The following is a 20,020-nucleotide window of genomic DNA, read 5'->3' as shown; positions in this document are numbered from 1 at the left end:
TGCATGAAAATGGAGTTGTTCCATCTACTCTCCATCAATGCATCAAGTATAAAGATCCTTCAGGGAGTGTAGTAAGGATTTTTGCTGATAAAAAGCCATTCACTATAGCAGAATCCTTCTTTGCTGATGCAAAGTTTTATTTTGAGCCTATTGATAAAGTCTCAAAACCAAAATCATCATTGCCATTAGAACAAAATATCCCGAAGATAGAAGATGTCAAGTCTTCATCAAGCCGAAAGATATACCAATACATACCAAGCAATCAAAGGAAGGAAGGTGATCCGATATTTCGCATCATAAGTAAACCCTCTCAAAATAGAGGTATTTCATTTCCAACTCCTTTACCTCCTTTGGTGCAAAATAAAATAAAACAAGCCCAAATTGAAAGGGATAATAAGAGTAAATTGGTTACACAGGTCACTTTGTTAAATAAAGATGATAAAACATTACCCATTTCTTTATATGACAACAAAGTTCTTTATATTATGCAATAGATGGGCTATGATATTTCTACCGGTCCTTTATGCGATGGCTGGGGGCAGCTCGCACCATTTGAAAAGTTGATGTCCTAGGCTCAGCTTGAAGCCCTACACCAAGATCAAGCATTAAAAGAAGAGAAATATGGGTTAGGCTATGAAGCTAATATGACCTCTACCGAACCTCTTGATGCTAGGGAAGCATCTCCACAAATGGAAGATGGAAATCAACCAACTGTTGATGAGTTAGAAGAAATTAATATCAGCACGGACGACGATCCTTGGCCAATCTACATTAGTAAACATCTATCTAAAGAAAGTAAGGAAGAATACCATAAATTTCTTTCTACAAATAGAGATGTCTTTGCTTGGTCTTATGAAGAAATGCCAGGTCTAGACCCAACAGTGGCTGTGCATAAATTGGCCGTTCGAAAAGATGTTCCTCCGATGAAGCAGGGACAAAGAAGATATCGTCCAGAACTTCTCCCATTAATAGAATCTGAAGTTGATAAACTCATAGCTGCTAGATTTATTCGAGAAGTGAAATACCCCAAATGGGTGTCTAGTATCGTGCCCACGAAAAAGAAAAATGGGCAGATCCGTGTATGTGTGGATTTTAGAGATTTAAATAAAGCCTGTCCAAAAGATGAATTTGCAATTCCAATCTCTGAAATCCTTATTGATGCCACTATGGGATATGAAATATTCTCCTTCATGGATGGTTTCTCTGGTTACAACCAAATAAAAATGTCGCCGGAAGATGAGGAGTTAACAGCATTTCGTACACCCAAGGGCATATATTGTTATAAAGTGATACTCTTCGGATTAAAAAATGCAGGCGCCACGTATCAACGTGCAATGACCATTGTCCTTGATGGGTTGTTGTACAAAATCATTGAGTGCTATATAGATGACATTGTTGTAAAATCTAAGCGCGAGAAAGATCACTTAAAACACTTGGAAATGGTGTTTGACCGCCTTAGAAAACATAAATTAAAGATGAATCCTATGAAGTGTGCCTTCGGAGTATCTTCGGGAAAATTCCTTGGTTTCATAGTCACCAAGCGTGGTATTAAAATTGACCCTACTAAAATAAAGACAATTATCGACATGCCTTGACCAACAAACTTGCATGAATTAAAGAGTCTCCAAGGCCATTTAGCGTACATTAGAAGGTTCATTTCAAACCTATCCGGGAGGTGCAAACCTTTTTCCTGGCTCATGAAGAAAGGAGTCCCGTTTCAATGGGATCAAGCATGTCAAAATGCATTCGAGGACATAGAAAAATATTTAACAAATCCTCCTGTCTTAGGCGCGCCAATTAAAGGGCGACCATTAATCCTCTATACGGCAGCCATGTTGACTTCATTAGGTGCTCTTTTGGCACAAACCAATGATGCAGGGAAAGAAGTCTCCCTATATTATTTAAGCCGCACCCTACAGGGGGCAGAGTACAATTACTCGAATATAGAAAAAAATATGCCTAGCACTTGTATTTGCAGCACAAAAGCTTCGCCATTACATGCTAGAACATACAGTACATCTTGTCTCGAGAGCTGAACCACTCTGATATATTTTAAATAAAATGACATTATCTGGTAGATTGGCTAAGTGGGCGATGTTCCTTTCACAATTTGATATTGTGTTCGTGCCTCAAAAAGCTATTAAAGGTCAAGCTTTGGCTAATTTTCTAGCCGCACATCCCATACCTGATGACTTTTCCATTGACGATGATCTGCCAGATGAGGTAGTCTTCACCACTACTGTGTCCAATCCTACATGGCAAATGTATTTTGATGGTGCTTGCCGGAAATCAGGAGCAGGCGCAGGGGTCGTGTTTGTCACACCGGACGAAGCAATACTTCCATACTCCTTCACATTAACTTCAATGGTTTCAAATAATGCTGCTAAATATGAGGCTCTAATTATCGGGCTTGAAATGGCTCACAATATGGGTTTAAACACACTCTCTGTATATGGAGACTCCCAATTAATAATTAATCAATTGTTGGGAGCATATATGGTAAAAAAGCAAGGGCTTTTGCCATATTTTTGGAAGGCAAAAGAGCTAATGGCTATGTTTGTTGATTTGAAAATTCAGCATGTTGTGAGAAGCCAAAATGAGAAAGCAGTTGCATTGGCAAGCTTAGCTGCCAGCATGTCACTAAATCCATATCAAACTGTGGATGTTCACGTAGAGGAACGAAGAGTCCTCCCCATACTTACTGAGGAAGAGGATGTACCATCTACTTCAGCTATGACTATAAATATGTACGAAATTGAGATGGGTGATTGGAGAACACCTTTTCTCGATTATCTCCTTCATGGATATTTGCCCCTAGATTCTAGTGAAAGGTCTAGGATTCAAAAAAGATCACAGAATTATACTTGTATAAACGACACGCTCTATCGGCGTTCATGCGATGGCATTTTACTTCGCTGCCTTGTAGGCAATGAGGTAATCGAAGCTTTGAATGAAGTTCACTCCGGAGTGTGTGGCGCACACCAATCTAGACCCAAGCTACACTACCAACTAAGACATTTAGGCTATTATTGGCCTACAATGTTTGATGATTCTATGAAATTTGCAAAGAAATGCCATGAATGACAAATACATGGTAATTTCATACATCAGCCCCATGAACCATTACATCCGACTAATATGTCTTGGCCCTTTAAAATGTGGAAAATGGATGTAGTTGGGCCAATAAATCCTCCATCTTCTAAGGGACACAAATTCATTCTTGCCGCAACTGATTACTTCTCTAAGTGGGCAGAAGCTGTAGCACTAAAAGAAGTCAAAGCAGAAAATGTTGAAAACTTTATAAGAACGAATCTTATATATCGATTTGGGGTTCCTGCCCGAATGATATCTGATAATGGCACGTCTTTTAAAAATAGACAAATAGAGAAGATGTGTGCTAAATTCAAAATTAAGCATCACTTCTCCACAGGTTATAATCCAGCCATTAATGGTCAAGCAGAAGCATTCAATAAAGTGCTATGCAAGTTGCTTAAAAAGATGGTCTCACAGAATAAGAGACACTGGCATAAAAAGTTACTCGAATCCTTGTGGGCATATAGGACCACGACTCGGACGCCAACAAAAATGACTCCTTACTCACTTGTGTATGGAGGAGAGGCGGTCCTGCCACTGGAGGTGCAAATTGCCTCCTTAAGAGTTGCTATCCAAGAAGAACTCAATGAAGATGAATCGGTGAAATTACGCCTAAGGGAACTAGACAGCCTTGAAGAAAAACGTCTTCGTGCATTGCAAAACTTGGAGGCATACCAAGCTAGAATATCTCGAGCTTTTGACAAGCGAGTAAGGAGGAGGTCGTTCAAAGAACGGGATTTGGTTCTAGCGGTCATTCGGCCCATGAATATTACTCATCGAATGCAAAGCAAATTCGAGCCTAAATGGGAAGGTCCTTATATTGTGAAGGATGTCTACTCTAGTGGCGCTTATAGAATCATATCTCCGGATGGCGAGTATTGCCCACCCCTAGTAAATGGAAAATTTCTAAAGCGTTACTACGCATAGGGGGAATATGCATATTATGCTCCATTGCTACAAGAGCCTAAACTGTTAGCACAAAAAAACGCTCCTTCATGAGCCTAAACTGTAAAGAAGACATACACTCCATAGCTTCACGAGCCTAAAATGAAGCTGAAGTAAAAAAAAAGATTCATAACGCTCCTTCATGAGCCTAAACTGTAAAGAAGACATATGCTCCATAGCTTCACGAGCCTAAACTAAAGCTGAAGTAAAAAAAAAAGATTCATAACGCTCCATTGCTACAAGAGCCTAAACTGTTAGCACAAAAAAATGCTCCTTCATGAGCCTAAACTGTAAAGAAGACATACGCTCCATAACTTCACGAGCCTAAATTGAAGCTGAAGTAAAAAAAAAGATTCATAACGCTCCATCATAAGTCTAAACTATAAAGAAGACATACGCTCCATAGCTTCACGAGCCTAAACTGAAGCTGAAGTAAAAAAAAAATATTCATAACGCTCCTTCATGAGCCTAAACTATAAAGAAGACATACGCTCCATAGCTTCACGAGCCTAAACTGAAGTTGAAGTAAAAAAAAGATTCATAAAGCTCCACTGCTACGTGAGCCTAAACTGTTAGCACACACGAAAAAAAAACGTGCTCCTTCATGAGCCTAAACTGTAAGCGAAAAAGAAGAAGAAGAAATGTTCCATAGCTTCGTGAGCATGAACTGAAGCTAAAAAGAAAAAAAATATAAAAAATATGCTCCATTGCGACATGAGCCTAAACTGTTGGCATGAAAATAAACAAATGCCCCCAATGCATCTTCAATGCATCATGGGTTTAAACTGAATGCAACAAAAATAAAAAAATAATAAAAAAATCCAAAGTGCTTGAATTTAAACTGCGACCATGGAATGAACATTTAAAATGTTATGTCCTCCAAGAGTCTGATATAAAGATCAATATAACGTGAGACTATACGTCATTGCTTGATAAATATCATTTATATGCGCAAATCTCCGTGGGAATCAAATGCCCCAAAATATGTTTCCAGAAAAAAGCGAGATCATAAATAAAAAAAATCAAGTTTCAAACTCCGGATCCGTCAACAAAAGAAAATTTCCGCATCTAGACCTCGAGGGGGCATCTGTTGACACGGTTTTTGGCTCACCTATAATATGTGCAAGATTTGCTTTAAATAAATAATATATATGACCAAATTCCATGCATATAAATAAGAAATAAATAATAAGAGAAATGATATTGGCTATGAAATATGATACACCCAAATATGCATGAGTGAAGGCGTGTATATGCGACATATGTCCTCCTACATATAAATTGAATATAGATACTCACGTGAATATGTGATTTGATGGCCTAATCTACCACGCAAGTCACGTACTGATGGATGAAATAGAGGAAGCACGTGTGAGAAATGAGTCCATGTCAAGCCCAAAATGCATACATGTATGGCTACCTGCCTACCTTTGTGCACTGGCTCATGTAGGAAAACCAGAGAGTCAGGCGTGCCGCGTACGTGGATACAAGCGTACGCGTATGATGATGGCGTCCGGCTAGGAAATAGATAAATAGGTTCTTTCTTATCCTAATCATTTTGATTAATCATATAAAAAGAAAAGGACCGGATGAAAGCTCCACATGCTAGGCGGGAAATTTCTGGCGCGCATGCGTTTTGAACGAAGGCGTGGCGCCGGCCGTAGCGACCAAGTCATCTCCACGTACTGCACAACCTCCAGACTCTAGGCCACGCGCTCATGTTCAAATTCTAGCGCACGGTGTCATTAGTGAACAAAAATCAAACGAAAGAGCGCCAAATGCCCTGACAACCGCTGGTTGCTTTGCTCTATAAGTAGCCAACTACTGCGAGCGTTCCAGGCTTCCAGAGACACACACATACACATACACATACACATACACATACACATACACATACACATATACGCCTGGTTCTCCAATCAAAAGTGCCGCCAGGCTGCTGCCACATACACACATACACTCCCGTAGCAAACACCTGCCAACTTCCCACCTCAAACACAGCACCGTCCGGCTGCCTTTCCACATCGTTGAAGCATACACCGGAGCCCCTCGCAGGACCGGCCGGCGGAAGCAGCTACGCTCGTTCGTCGGTGCCCAGAACAAGGTGGGAACCCCAGTTCTTTTCGGACTTTCGGTCTGATCTTCAGAGACGAATCAAGGAGCCCCGCTCATGTCTCTCTACTTCTCTTTCTGATCTGCGGCAACTTCATCGACAAGCTTCTCGTCCTCCTCCATTCTGGTAAACAAGGCCAGTGAGGGTGGTGCTCCATACATGGACGTCATGTCCTGGTAAAAGGTAAAAGAGTTGGTGACGGCCAGCTGCACTGCGCGCATGGGCTACACGCCCCGGTTAAAAATGAATGCATTGTGCATATGGGTCTCTGCCCTGGTAAAGAGTTGGCCAGCAATGCCACGGCCGCGCGATGCGTGTGGGTCTCGAGCCCCGCTAAATATGTAAGAGCTCCACAAATGTGTCTCGGTGAAATGCGGGTTTGGACACGTGTTGGCTCCATCCCCGTGGTTGAAATTTGGGAATGACACGTTTTGGCTCCGCCCGGTCGTTCATGGTCAAATTGGTATGGACACGATTTGGCTCCATACCTAAACAAATATGCATATGTTTTGGCCACGGCCCGCCGGCCTATTTTCATACCGTGCATCAAAGAAAACAAATAAATTGCATGCTACGACCATAACGAAAGTTTGTGTGCTAGTTTATATCAAATCAAAGAAATAGCCATATGTGCACTAGAAATGATGCCAAAAGAAAAGACAACCATGTACTGCATGTAGAAATCTTCAGTCCATGCATATGCAATATGCCGGAAGTACTGCTAGCTGCCAGGCAATTTTCGGCCAGGCCCGTCCTATGGGGATGGGGGGGGGGGGGGGGGGGGGGGGGGGGGGGGGGAAGGGGGCAGCCTGTGCGATGCCCATGGGCCCATGTAGATGCAATCATCCCATACGTCGGCAAGGCAACAGTGCGTACCAACAGGCCTGCGTAACAATTGGCAGCCGCCGCTCGTATTCTCGTTCTCGATCGTGAGTGCGTGTTTGCGGACTGCGTGACGGTCCTATTCAAATATTATATTGTCGGGTCCTTAGTGTCTTACTGGCCCAAGGGCCCATAAAATTTGTGGGACGGCCCTGTTTCCGGCACAAAATCAATCATCATTTCCATGTTAAATATTTTAAACAAAAGAAAGATCAAACGCATTGCATGGTTCATCTCCAAACAAACCATTTTGCAACTAAAGGTTGCATCCTAGTATACTGCATGGCTAACACCTGCTCGCACGTAATAAAGTATCCCAGCATACTTCCTCCTGCATGCATGTGTGCTATTGTTTGCCTAGGCAACTGCACAAAATATAGTATGATGCCAAATTAGTGATCACATCCATGAAAAATAATTCTAGCAATAAATCAAATTAAATAGCATCGTATATATGCTAATCCATTGCCAAAATACATTGCCATGAGCATTTGCACCTTCTCTTGATAAAATAAATTAACCACATCAACCACGGCCAATCCAAGGCTGCATTAACCCCAAATAAAATATTGCAACACATGATGAGTGCATCCACATATATCAAATATGTCGATCCAGAGTTTTGTATGGCCTGATGAGACTATGTCAAACTTAGTCTTCAAAGTAAACCATGTGCATACACAATATGATGCACTATTCATCCAAGAAATGACCATCGCTAAGGCAAAACATACTCATGCATCCATCCAAGACTACAAGACTGGAGACTTTGTTTTCTTTTTGTAGTCTGTAATAGTAAGCCATATAATGTAATCTTATTTTTTATGTACTCATGTTGGAACTCTTAATCAGGGGTGTTCTCTTCGGAGATGTAATTAACATAATTTTTATGCAAATATAAGAATTATGAAAGTATGGACTCGCAATACCTGTACTTTTACTTTCGTCCTAATTAAATTAAACCAAAACCAAATTTATCTCTGCTGACGCGGAGGCGGGTCATGGCCGCCCGTTTCCCCGCCAGGGCCATCCTTGGACCGAGACCGGTGCTATGGACTATGGAGCGTACTTGCAGCTTGCAAGCGGAAGTGTATGGCAGGTGTAGCACCGCGTGAGAACAAGGCCAATAAGCTTGGCTATTAGTACTGTTGCAAGCGGAAGTGTATAGTCTGAGAAGGCAGCGCAGCAGCATGTGAGAGCAAGGCCAATAAGCTTCAGCCTGTTCCACTGGGGCTGAAACGATCATATACGATCGTGGATTATTACTGCTGACTAATTTAATACGAGAGAAAAATACTATTCTAGCTAGAAATTTATGATCATTTACGACCAAACGAGCAGCCCGCTTGGCTATTAGCCAACTCTACGTAATCTTGTGACAACACAATAGACAAGCAATACAACAGCTTGCTGCACATGTATTTAATCCACTGAAGTACACTGGACCTTGTGATCGACACTAAACACATCTCTGTAGCTACTTGCGCTGCTGGCTCATTCAGATCAATGGACATGTTCACAAATAAATCAAACAAGGTGTCGACTGAAGCAAATAAGCAATAATATTGTTCACTAGTAAAATATAATGGCTCTTACAACCAAGTTCACAGCATTAGATAGACTAATGACACACGCAAACTTAAAAGCTTAAGGAATAAAACATGGTCTGCAGTGCAACTAAAACTTTATCCACAAAAGAAGGCTACTACCATGAGCAGCTATTACACTAATGACATGGAAATAAATCTAGCATCCACGTTTATCAATTTATTTAGCCATATCTCTTGATGAGCAGCAGCCGTCCCACACCACCAGTGGATTTCATCGAAGCTGGTGGTGCAAGGAAACACCCAGGCCCAGAGGACCCTGGTGGTGCCGCGGGCGACATGCCGATGGACGGAGAGGAAGCCAAAAAGGGGTGAGGCAACGGCGCCACCTCTCTCTTCGACCGGCAAGGCATCCGATTTATCCAAGGCTAGGGTTATCACAGATGGAAAATCATCGAACAAACTGTGGGGCGAACTTAAATCGACATTGAAAGAAGACGATTCGGCTTCAGGAGGATAGGATTTGGCGCCTGGTGGAGAGGATTTGGCGCGAAGGGGAAATTGCCGTGGGAGAGAGCGCGCTCGGGGAAAATTGCGGCGGGAGGGAGAAAGGTGGCGATGCACATGGGATCGAGAAAGGAAGAAAGGGGACCACAGACCGTCTCTGTAATCGACCCGTTCAGCGCTAAATCAGCTCTGGCGCATTGTTTCTCGCGCCGGAGCCGGCGCAAGATGTGACGCCAAACTCGCTCTCTCTTCCACCTAGGATTTTGTTGACATGGCTTAGGACAGTCCCGATGATAGAAACTATACATAATGTTCAACAGCCTACTCGTTTCGGCTGAAACGATCATGGATTATAAGCCAGAAGTACCGCTGGCCGGTTTGGTGTGAGAAAAAAATATTGTTCCAACTTATAATCCACGATCATATAAGCCGAAACGAACAGGCTGCAACAAGATCACATCAACAAAAATCATCCATACAAACTAACTCACACAGTGCTAGAGTCTTCGGATAATAAATGACTTTTTTCCTCTCTCCCTTGTCCCTTCCTCTCTCTATCTCCTTCTCTGCTTCTCTCCGGCGAGCCAGCAGAGCGAGCACGCACGCGCAGCGGCAGAGCCTCCGGCGAGCACGCGCAGCACACCTGGGCCGTATCGCGGCGCGTCCTGCGCGGCCAGCGCGGCCTGGGCGTATCGCAGCGGCGAGCGAGCACGCGGCGGCCGGCCAGCGCGGCCAGCAGAGCGAGCACACACGCGCAGCGGCGGCGCCTCCGGCGAGCACGGGCAGCACAGCCTGGGCGTATCGCAGTGGCGAGCGCGCGGTGCGGGCGAGCCCTCGCGGCGGCCGGCGAGCGCGGTGGTGGCCGGCAGGCGCACGGCGCGGGCGAGCCCTTGCGGCTTCCGGCGACGCGAGCGAGCCCTCGCGGCCACAAGCACGACGGCGGCGCGGCCTGGTGCCTGAGCGACGGCAGTGGTGTCCTGCTTGTTTCCTGCGCGGCAGCGACGAGCGCGGAAGAGTCATCGGTGGCGAGAAGTCCCATCGCGGGCCCTACGGCATAGAAGCTGCTCGTTTCCTCCCGACGCAAATTTCGCGGTTTCTACGTGCATATTTTCACGCGTAGACGCAGTTTCTCCCCTGAGCAACGGTTTCATCAAAATTTCTTCAATTTCTTCGTTAATTCAACTGCCACATCAGTGTTTTGCTTAGTTGGCAGGCTAATTAATAGAGATAGAAATTATCATTAATATCCTGTTACGACTGCCCAAGATGAGCACCTCGGGGGGCTAATCAATAGAGATTTAGAACAAATGTCAAAGATTAACAGTGAAATCATGTTTTTGCTACAGTAATTATAAAGGAAAATCAGTCTCACGGGGGGCTGCTGCCCCCCTAGCCCCCGTGGATCCGCCACTGCGACTGCCCTTATTGTACCTGCTCTAAAACATGACTACTTTTTCGCATGAGCGTTTCCCATGAAAATGACTACTTTTTTCACTATGAAACATGACTACTCCCTCCGTCCCATTGAAAATATTATTTTTAACTTTTAGACTTTTTTTTTATCGTTCGTCTTATTCAAAAATTTTATATAAATATTATTTATTTTGTTAGAACTTATTTTAGCACTAGAGATAATTTAATAATAATTTATTTATTATATTATTTGTATAAAAATTTAAATAAGACGAACGATCAAATAAGAAGTTTAAAAGTTAAAAACGATACTTTTAATAAGATGGAGAGGGGGTACTTTGCTTGCAGTCCCAAAGCTTTCCGCATGCGGCAGCAGTCTTGGTTGCCTCTTGTCTTTCATCTAGGAGTAGTACTAGCTACTAGCTACTAGTACCAATACGCATGCGATTGAAGAATCCACCCCATAGATCCTCCTAGCCTATGGAATAAATTCTTGCACTGCTCAATCCGTTAATCGATCGATGTAAAACAATTACTTCTCTGTCCTTAAATAAATCTATTTTAGAGTTGTCTTAAATATAACTTTTAACAACCAAATTTATAAAAAAATCAATATTTATGACACTAAATTAGATACCTTATGAAAATAAATATTTATGAGTTGTCTTAAACAATTACTCCTCTGCTTGTTTGGTTCTCTCCTCACTCTAGCCTAGGTAGCGCTTCCAGGCGTCCGATTTTTGATCGCCTGGGCTAAGATTGAATGCCTGGCAGCTGCCTGGGAGGCCGCCAACCAAACACACCCTATATGTGTATATTGTAGGAACCAAGCACAATCTGTAAGAGACGTGAAAATGAACCACCTAACAAATTTAAATGGAGCATTGCAATTTGCAAGTTTCTCGGCTCATGTACTGGTATGAAGTTGGAACCCACTTCTCTTTAGGTTCCTAGTTGACCTAAATTTCTAATAGTCATATATCATGTGCCAATGTAGCCTTGTCATTTCTTGTTAGGGAAGTACAATAGGCTTGACAATTTAGGGCGTATTCGATAGTGCTCTGCACGAACGCCAACCAAACGCGCAAATGCCACTCAGCTGAAGAATCTTTGCAAATCGCGCTAAGAGGAGCGAGGAGTATCTAAATAATAGCTTCATCCAGTTTCTTCTCGACCCCTTGGGATCGGCAAGCATCGCCTGTGAGGCCACGACACCGTGGGCTAGGGAAGGGGAGGGGCAAGCCAAGGAGATGATGGAAGACGGTAACACGGCATGAGCCGGGGAACCGAGACAGTGGCACGCCCCAAGGAGACAGCAGCATGGCACCACACAGGCCAGGGAGGGGAGAGGAGGGGGTAAGCCGATGACCGTGAAGGCATTGGAGAGGAAGAAGAAAGAGTAGAGGATATGCGCAGTGAGTTCGGCATGTGAGAAGATCAGGAGAGAAGAGAAAAAAATAACAAAAAAGGGTGTTATGAATATTTTACTCTTTTCAACAAACAAGAGAAGTTCGTCTAAAAAACAAACAAGAGAAGTTATTTTACCAAAGTTTTTCGAGAACTAGTGAAGCTAGAGTCAGGAAAAGTTGTCTCGTTGGAAAAGTTATAGTTGAAGTTGTTTTAACTAAAGCTGGAGCTCGAGCTACTAGACATGGCTAGGATGCCAAAAGTGGCAATCATAGACACACTACGCACCTATACCAACAGACGGTGCGGCAACCTCAACGCTGAATCATTAACCAGCAAGCAAATAGTAAATTTGTGTGTTAATCTTGCTAAATAAGTCCAGATTTGGGAGAGAAAATTCAATCACAAATAGTTCAGAAAAATATTAAATTTACTATCAAGGATCAGAAAGCACAAAAGATCTCTTTGGTTGCACTGCACATTTTTCTCTAGCTTTTCATGGTGCTTATGATATCATCAAACGCTTTCAAGCAATGGTGAAACATCGTGTGAAGCTTTATTTTTTGTTATGGATTTATTTCATAATGTTTGAATTTTGGTACCCCTTACATAAAATCCTACATCAATGAGCACCCTTATAGAACAAAAAAACCTAGATCTACCACTGTCAAATGTATTATCCAGGGCAGTAGGGCACATATACATCAATGGACATTTTCACGGTGTTGCTTCTTGTTACCAAAAGCATATGTGATGGCTCTCATATTTTTTCCAATGTTTGTAATTTAATTTTCACCTTGTTTGGAAAGTTTCGTAAAATTTTCATAGTCCAGGATGGAGGCAAACGCCTTATGTTGAGCGTATAAGAGCAAGTATAATAAGGGGCTGCAATCAGGCTAAATGTTGAGGTGGAGGAGAGAGAGAAGAAGAAAGGAGAAGCGGACTGTAAATTTACAGCTGCCTTGACACAAGAACTAAGAAACTCTTTGAGAGAGATAAGTGGGCCATGCATTAATAGTGAAGATGTAACTACTATATAGGTAGGCTGAGAGGTAGATGGTAAGAATTCATACAGCTAGCAACTGGCTATATTATTAGCCTGGCTCTAACAGGGGTGAAGCAACCTGTACTTATCGGGGTCAGCCTACCCCTACAAATTTTTGGCAAATCATATATAGATTCACTGTTTGCTAGTACATTTTGTACGATGATCAATGGTGGCGAGCTGACCCATATCAATAGTGTTTTGTTGGATAGTTAATTGTTTACTTCATCCCCTTAAATTAATTACTAAGTATTTGGCATGCTATTTTATTCATGCTATTTAATGCCCTCTTCCTAAAAAATGGGCATTCAGTGTCCGATTCAGTTATTAGAGGCCTCCAAAATTCTCACCACGTGAAAAATAGTTTGTAGCAACGGAGCTTTTTTTTAGGGGCGGCTGGTATTAGAGTCGCCCTACAGTGGCGTGCTCGAGCTCCAACACAGCAGCCACCCCTACAAATGGTATAGTAGGGGCGGCGGTAATATGAGCCGCTCCTACAAATACGTCGATTAATGCGTGGTATGTGACATATAGAGAGCTGTCCTAGACCCGAAATTTTTATGAAACCCAGTTAACAGATCGAAGGCTCGCATCCGTGACCATTTGCCAGACACCCGAAGACCTGTGGGCTCCCATTTCTCTGTCTCCCTCCTCGGTTCCTCCTCGCCTCTCGTGACGGACCCTCCCCACCCCATTCCTCTTCTAAGATCTGCAAGCAGTGGGGGGCTATGGAGGCCCTGCGCCTGGTGACGACGCGACGGCTGTTGCCCTGACCTCACTTTTTCCCTTGTGTTGTTTCCCCTTCGGTGGCGACGACGCTAGCACAGTCAGCGGCTGGGGCTAGGGTGGCTGGATCCATGGCCGCTCGTGCAAGGGTGACGGGATCCTTGGTGGCTCATGTGAGTTCGTTAGGATCCATGGCTGCTCCTCAAATGGCGGCCCAATCCATCAGTACCTAGGTACCCAAAACCCTAACACTTCTTCTGTTTCGTCTTCCTTCTAGAACTTGGAATCTCCATGGATCGGGGGTTTGTCCTAAAAATCCAGCATCCATCGAAGCCTGATGTCCTTTGGCTTCCTTATGATTTTTATTTCATCATGTTAAATTTTTTAAAGGCGTTAAAACTGTACTTCGAATTCAGGTATTGATGCAGTTTTAAAACGTGGCTCCTCTTAAAGGGCTGTACTGAAAGTTTCAGTTAATGTTGTACAATCGTACTGGCATCTCAGTAATTGATTTATGTAATTCTAGCAAAAATAACTGTTCTGTCAGATTTTTTATTTTTAGAATCACCGATTCATCATGTTAATTTTTTCACAATCGTACTAGCACTACTGTATGTGCAACTGCAACTACATTGAAATAGAAAAGATTGTTGTTTGCCTGCTACTGCTGCTGATTTACTCTATCATGTAAAATTGCATTTCCCATGTTAACTTAGTTTAACTTGAAAACTGTATACCATGCATTTATGTTACGGAGTATTTATATCAGTCTGATGTTTTTTCTTGCACCAGATCTTTTATTTTAGTGCTCAATTTAAACACCAATGTTGCATCTGAACCAACTCAAAATGAGGTCACTGAAATGCGCTGGTTTGATTGTTTAGGTACAGTTGAAAGCTACAGCTTAGGTGTATATTGCATTCTATTTATATAGTACATCATAGCTAAGGTCGGTTGTTGTGGGCTGTGGCAACAGACATATTACATCCCAAAAACCAGTTTACATGTCCTGGTCAGACAACATTAAAGGACTATTTAATCCCCTTGTATTTCCTTAAGTCCCTAGAGCAACAATGTTTCTGTACATTTAGATATTGTTCCAATTTTCGGTAAGAGATAACTGAACTTCTATTACTACATTAGTTGAATACACACCATTTTTTTCATCTCTTCTCTTTGCAGGAGATCATCTCGTCGAGGGGATTGGATTTTCTACTGATCTAAAGGCATGTGCCAATTGAATCATGTTAAGGTTATAAGGTTAGTTTCAGTCAAACTGTCACATACTTAATGGCCTAGTCTCTTTTGTTTTCATATGATTTAGTAGAGTTCTTGTTAATGCAGCAGTTGAAATCATATGAAAGCAGTCATACGAATTAGACTTGTGAATTATGTCTATTTAATGATGAATTATATATATTCTTGTGAATTGAACTTGTAATTGTAGTTTATATAATGCTCCTGTGTGCTTGTGGTCAGATTTGAATTATATATATATATATATGTTCTGATCGGAATTTGAATTGTAAACATTGTAGTAGTGATTTGATCTATTTGTGTGTTGAGAAATTGATGGGTTTACGACAAGTCTGAAGCTTAGTAAGTACGTGGTATCTGTAGCATCTTATAATCGAGTGCCGAATATATATATGTATATTCTTGTTTTCATGCGTGTCAGACTGGCAGTACAAAAAGTATACATGACTTATATTCTAAGCTTTGAAAGTCAGCGTCAAGTAAATTATATTTCCTATTTTCGCGTTATTTTGTTTAGCCACGTTACAACCACACATCAAGTGCGAGGACTATGAATGTCTTATCCTACACGGTACTCCCTCTGTTCCAAATTATAAATCGGATTGAGTTTTTTGGTTTATTTATTTTGCTATGTATCTAGACATATTATTATATCTAGATACATAGCAAAATGGATGTAGCAAAATGGATGTACCAAAAAAGTCAAAGCGACTTATAATTTGGAACGGAGGGAGTATATCTTAGCGTATTTTAATGTCATGCCAAGCTATTGTTGTCCTTGGCATTATGGTGATGTTACACAATGTTTCAGGTCCATTTTGTAATGCTCCCTCCGTCCCAAAATACAACGTATTATCGAAGGTTTAAAATTTATCTCGAACTAAAACGTATTATGGATTGCACAACCTTATCCATACATGCCTTTTAAACAACATATTGCCCTAGCTGATATCAATGACATGCATTCTTCCCTTTTTAAACTATGTCTTACTACAAAATTAAGCAACTTAACAATAGAACTAACTAACTAGTGAGGGGCAAGTTAGTCCTTTGTCATACTCTTTATTTGGTCGTAAAATTATGTAGATACCTTGTATATATTTCAGAATGGAGGGAGTAATATTTATCGAAATTGTAAAATTTGAAAAACTCTACAGCCATGTGCAGGTGGTAGACACAGACTGTTCAAATGTTTACAAGAAATCCATGGGGAAGACTATCATACCTTTGTTGCAAGTAAGTTGGTTCCTGTGGTCGGCAGTGAGGGAGTTCGGTGTCGGAATTGCCAAGGAGATTGCCAGTGAGATCGCTGAGGAAGTGGATATTATTGTGAACATGGCGGCAAATACCACTTTCGATGAGAGGTTCGCGTATTGCTATATACACGATAATATATATAGACGGAAACAAAAGATTGAAGGTTTGTCACCCCCTAACCACTAAAGTGCTGAACTCCTGATCATAGATACAATGTTGCAATTGACACGAACACCTTGGGGCCTCTTCGGATGATAAGTTTCACACACCGGTTCAAAAGGCTAAAGCTGTTCTTGCATGTGTCAACAGGTAAGGGTGTCATACTAAAGATTGTTCTGTAATGAAACACGCTCATCATATTGGTAGGCATGTATTATATTTTCAAAACATAAATCACATAGCACACTTGGCTCTTGACTACATGCCGTGTTTGTTGCCAAACAGCGTATGTGAATAGTCAGAGGCAAGGCGTGGTGCTGGAGGAGCCATTATACTTGGGAGATACAACAGCACGTAGGTTAGGCTCTTCATCAGATTTTTCAGAGAACATAAGAACGCTGTCCTGAATATTGAGGCAGAGATCAAGCTTGCTTTTGACTCTAGAAGACAATCTGAAAATTCTGCTAGTTTTCATAAAGAAATGAAAGATTTAGGCATACAGAGGTACATATTGTATCTACGATGCTTATGTCATTATTACAGCTACATTTATTTGGTCAACCGAAGTAGAATTCGTTTGTCATCTCTGCCTGTTTGTCATCGCTGCATGCTAGGGCAAAACTCCATGGCTGGCAAGATACTTATGCGTTCACCAAGGCTATCGGGGAGATGGTGTGAGACCCCGCTAATGGGCCAAGTTGGGCCGGTCTGGTGGGCTGGGCCGAATTACCGAGTCCTGATGCGAGTCACTGTAGCATCATGGAACACTGTACCTCGGGAAATTTAGTCCCACACCGGAACCTGAAGGATACCGAACCAACTTAAAAGTCCCGGCCTGGGAAGCTGTTAGCTCCGGTTTGAATTTTTTGCGCGAAGCGAGGACGAAAGCACAAGACAGTTAATTGACAGGTGTGGTTCACTCATCGTGTAGAATGGATCTTAGCCGACGTCGAGTCCTAAGGGTGAGTGTATGTGAGACCCCGCTAATGGGCCATGGTGGGCTGGAAATTTAGTCCCACACCGGAACCTGAAGGGATACCGAACCAACTTAAAAGTCTCGGTCTGGAAAGCTGTTAGCTCCGGTTCGAACTTTTTGCGCGAAGCGAGGACGAAAACGCAAGAGAGTTAATTAGCATGTGTGGTCCATTCAACGTGTAGAGTGGATCTTAGCCGTATTCCCGGGCTAGGGCGTTACAGATGGTCACCAATGCCTTGCGAGGAGACATACCAGTGGTGATGATGAGGCCAAGTATCATCGAGAGCACCCTCAAGGACCCCTTCCCAGCAGGTTGGATACAAGGGAATAGGTTAGTCTCCAAGATAGTTATTAATGTGATGCAAGTATTTACTTCTATATATGTATTCGATGATCATGCTCCTGCTTGATTTCATGAGAGATCAATGAAAATGAAATCAGGATGATGGATCCCAATATCCTGTAGTATGGCAAAGGCAAGATGAGCTGCTTCCTCGCGATCCATACTGCGTTATTGATGTGCTAAGAAGCTGCTTGCCAAGATCTTTTAATAAGGACTCATATATTACAACAGATAACATGGTATAAATATTTGGAAAAACCTTACCAAAAAGACATGTCAGTAACCTAGCTATGATGGAAATGCTGAAACAACAGATTGTGACAGAGAAATCGATTACTGAACTCAGAGAGAGTGAGAGAGAGAGAGAGAGAGAGAGAGAGAGAGAGAGAGAGAGAGAGAGAAAGAGAGAGAGAGAGACGCTGGCAATAAACTCGTTAGGAACACTAGGTTATAGTGGCCAAACCTACCACAAAGCCATGACAAGAAAATTTGGGCTCCTCAATGTAGCTTGGCGATAGTAATGCATGTGTGTTCTCTGCATCTATCTCATCAGAAAATAAAGTTGTTTAAAGATTGAAGGGTTTTAAGTCATTGGCATGTTGAGAGCGACATCAACTGCAAACCAGTGGTTGCATTGCACACGCCTTGCTGTAAAATCTAGGGCTCAACGATCACACGATTTAGACAACCACCAGTGATCAAACCAAACACCAAAAACATCATCAATACACAACTCAAATCTTTAGTTGCACCTTTGAGGGCACATAGCGGAGGTCCAGAGCACCTACTTCTAACAAAAAAATCTGTTGCCCAATACATGCACAAACTTGCTGTTCAATAGACAGAAAAAGAGTGGCTCAAAAAAAAAAAAAAACATAGACAGACAAAGATGGGCATGTAGAATAATTGATAAGTCCATCATCACCCATAGAAAGTTGAAAGTATTGAATTATGGGTAAAGTCCAATTTACACCCTCCAACTCTCGCCAAAGTTCGGATTTCAACCTCGAACTTCAAAACCGGATAACCGTTCAACTTTTAGCCTTCTAGGGTTTTGGCATATAAACAGTAACTTTTGATATTTTTTGGAGGCGTCGAAATTTTATATTATTTTTTAAGCATCTTAACGTCCTCAAATGAAAAAACTCAAAACTACAAAGTTGTAGATCTCATTGAGAGCTACAACTTTGGTATAAAAGTATTTTCATTTAACTCCATACAAATAATATATTAGTGCTATAATACGGCAAGCGCTAGTAGGCGATTATTATGGTGCTGAAATTTTATATTATTTTTTCGAGCATCTTACTGTCCTCAAATAAAAAAAATTAAAACTATAAAGTTGTAGATCTCATCGAGGTCTACAATTTACATATAAAAATTATCTTCATCCGACATCATATTGAAGGGTTTTCTATTTTTTGAAATTAGAGTCTCATCACGCGAAAGAGCCCTGCAAACAAGAACGGGAGTCGGAGGGACCAGCGACCGCCGAATTGATTGATGGGACAAAACCGAAAGCGCGAGCAGCAGATGCGGGCGTCCAAACGCGTCTCGCGCGCCGGATGTCCGGACGTTAGCAAAGTCCAAAAAAAACTATGTACTTTAGAGAAGTATACTAGTTTTTCTTTAAAAAAAAGAAATATACTAGCTTTAAAATGTAACGTTATACTGCTAGAGAAATATACCAGCTAGGAGTAATAAATAAAGCTCTAGGTATACTGCGAGAGAAACATATAGCTTTAGAATGGAGCGATTTTTCATCTAAAACTTCGATGCAACAATTCTCATACCTGATATATCGATCTCATGAAACGTAGGAAATTTAAAAGGTAAATAATAAAAATAAAAAACAAACTACTTAGTTAAAAGTAAAATAATGAGTGGTCGTACGCTAGATTGGAATTGAATCATGTTAGACGTATATGAATACATATACGATCTTGTAAAACAGATTGGTTACTGCGTCAAAAAATTAAAAAATAAAAGGAGAAAATAAATAGAGGAGGGACGCACGTGTCTTGGGGCATCATTTTGTGTTTGCGTGCGGCGTGCCTATACTGCTGACTGGCTACGAGCCGGCCGAGCGAACCCTGTGGTTCACGCGCGCAAGCTCAAGGGGAGACGCGAACGCGACACGCGCGCGGCGTGGTGGAGGACGTTCGTTCGTTTGGAAATGAGCGGTCGCCCACTAAATTGGAATTGAGGGCAGGCAACTACATGACGCAACTACACTGCCACAATGTGCTGTTGCCAATTCAGGAGCAACATCATCTTTGTGTATATTCAACATGCATGTAGCTGTAACCTTAACTTCAATTATGGTGGCTCTTTGTTGCAGCTTAGATAT

The sequence above is a fragment of the Miscanthus floridulus genome, chromosome 6 (assembly GCF_019320115.1).
Source record: "Miscanthus floridulus cultivar M001 chromosome 6, ASM1932011v1, whole genome shotgun sequence".
Lineage (NCBI taxonomy): Eukaryota > Viridiplantae > Streptophyta > Magnoliopsida > Poales > Poaceae > Miscanthus > Miscanthus floridulus.
Note: the sequence above shows the minus strand (reverse complement) of the source record.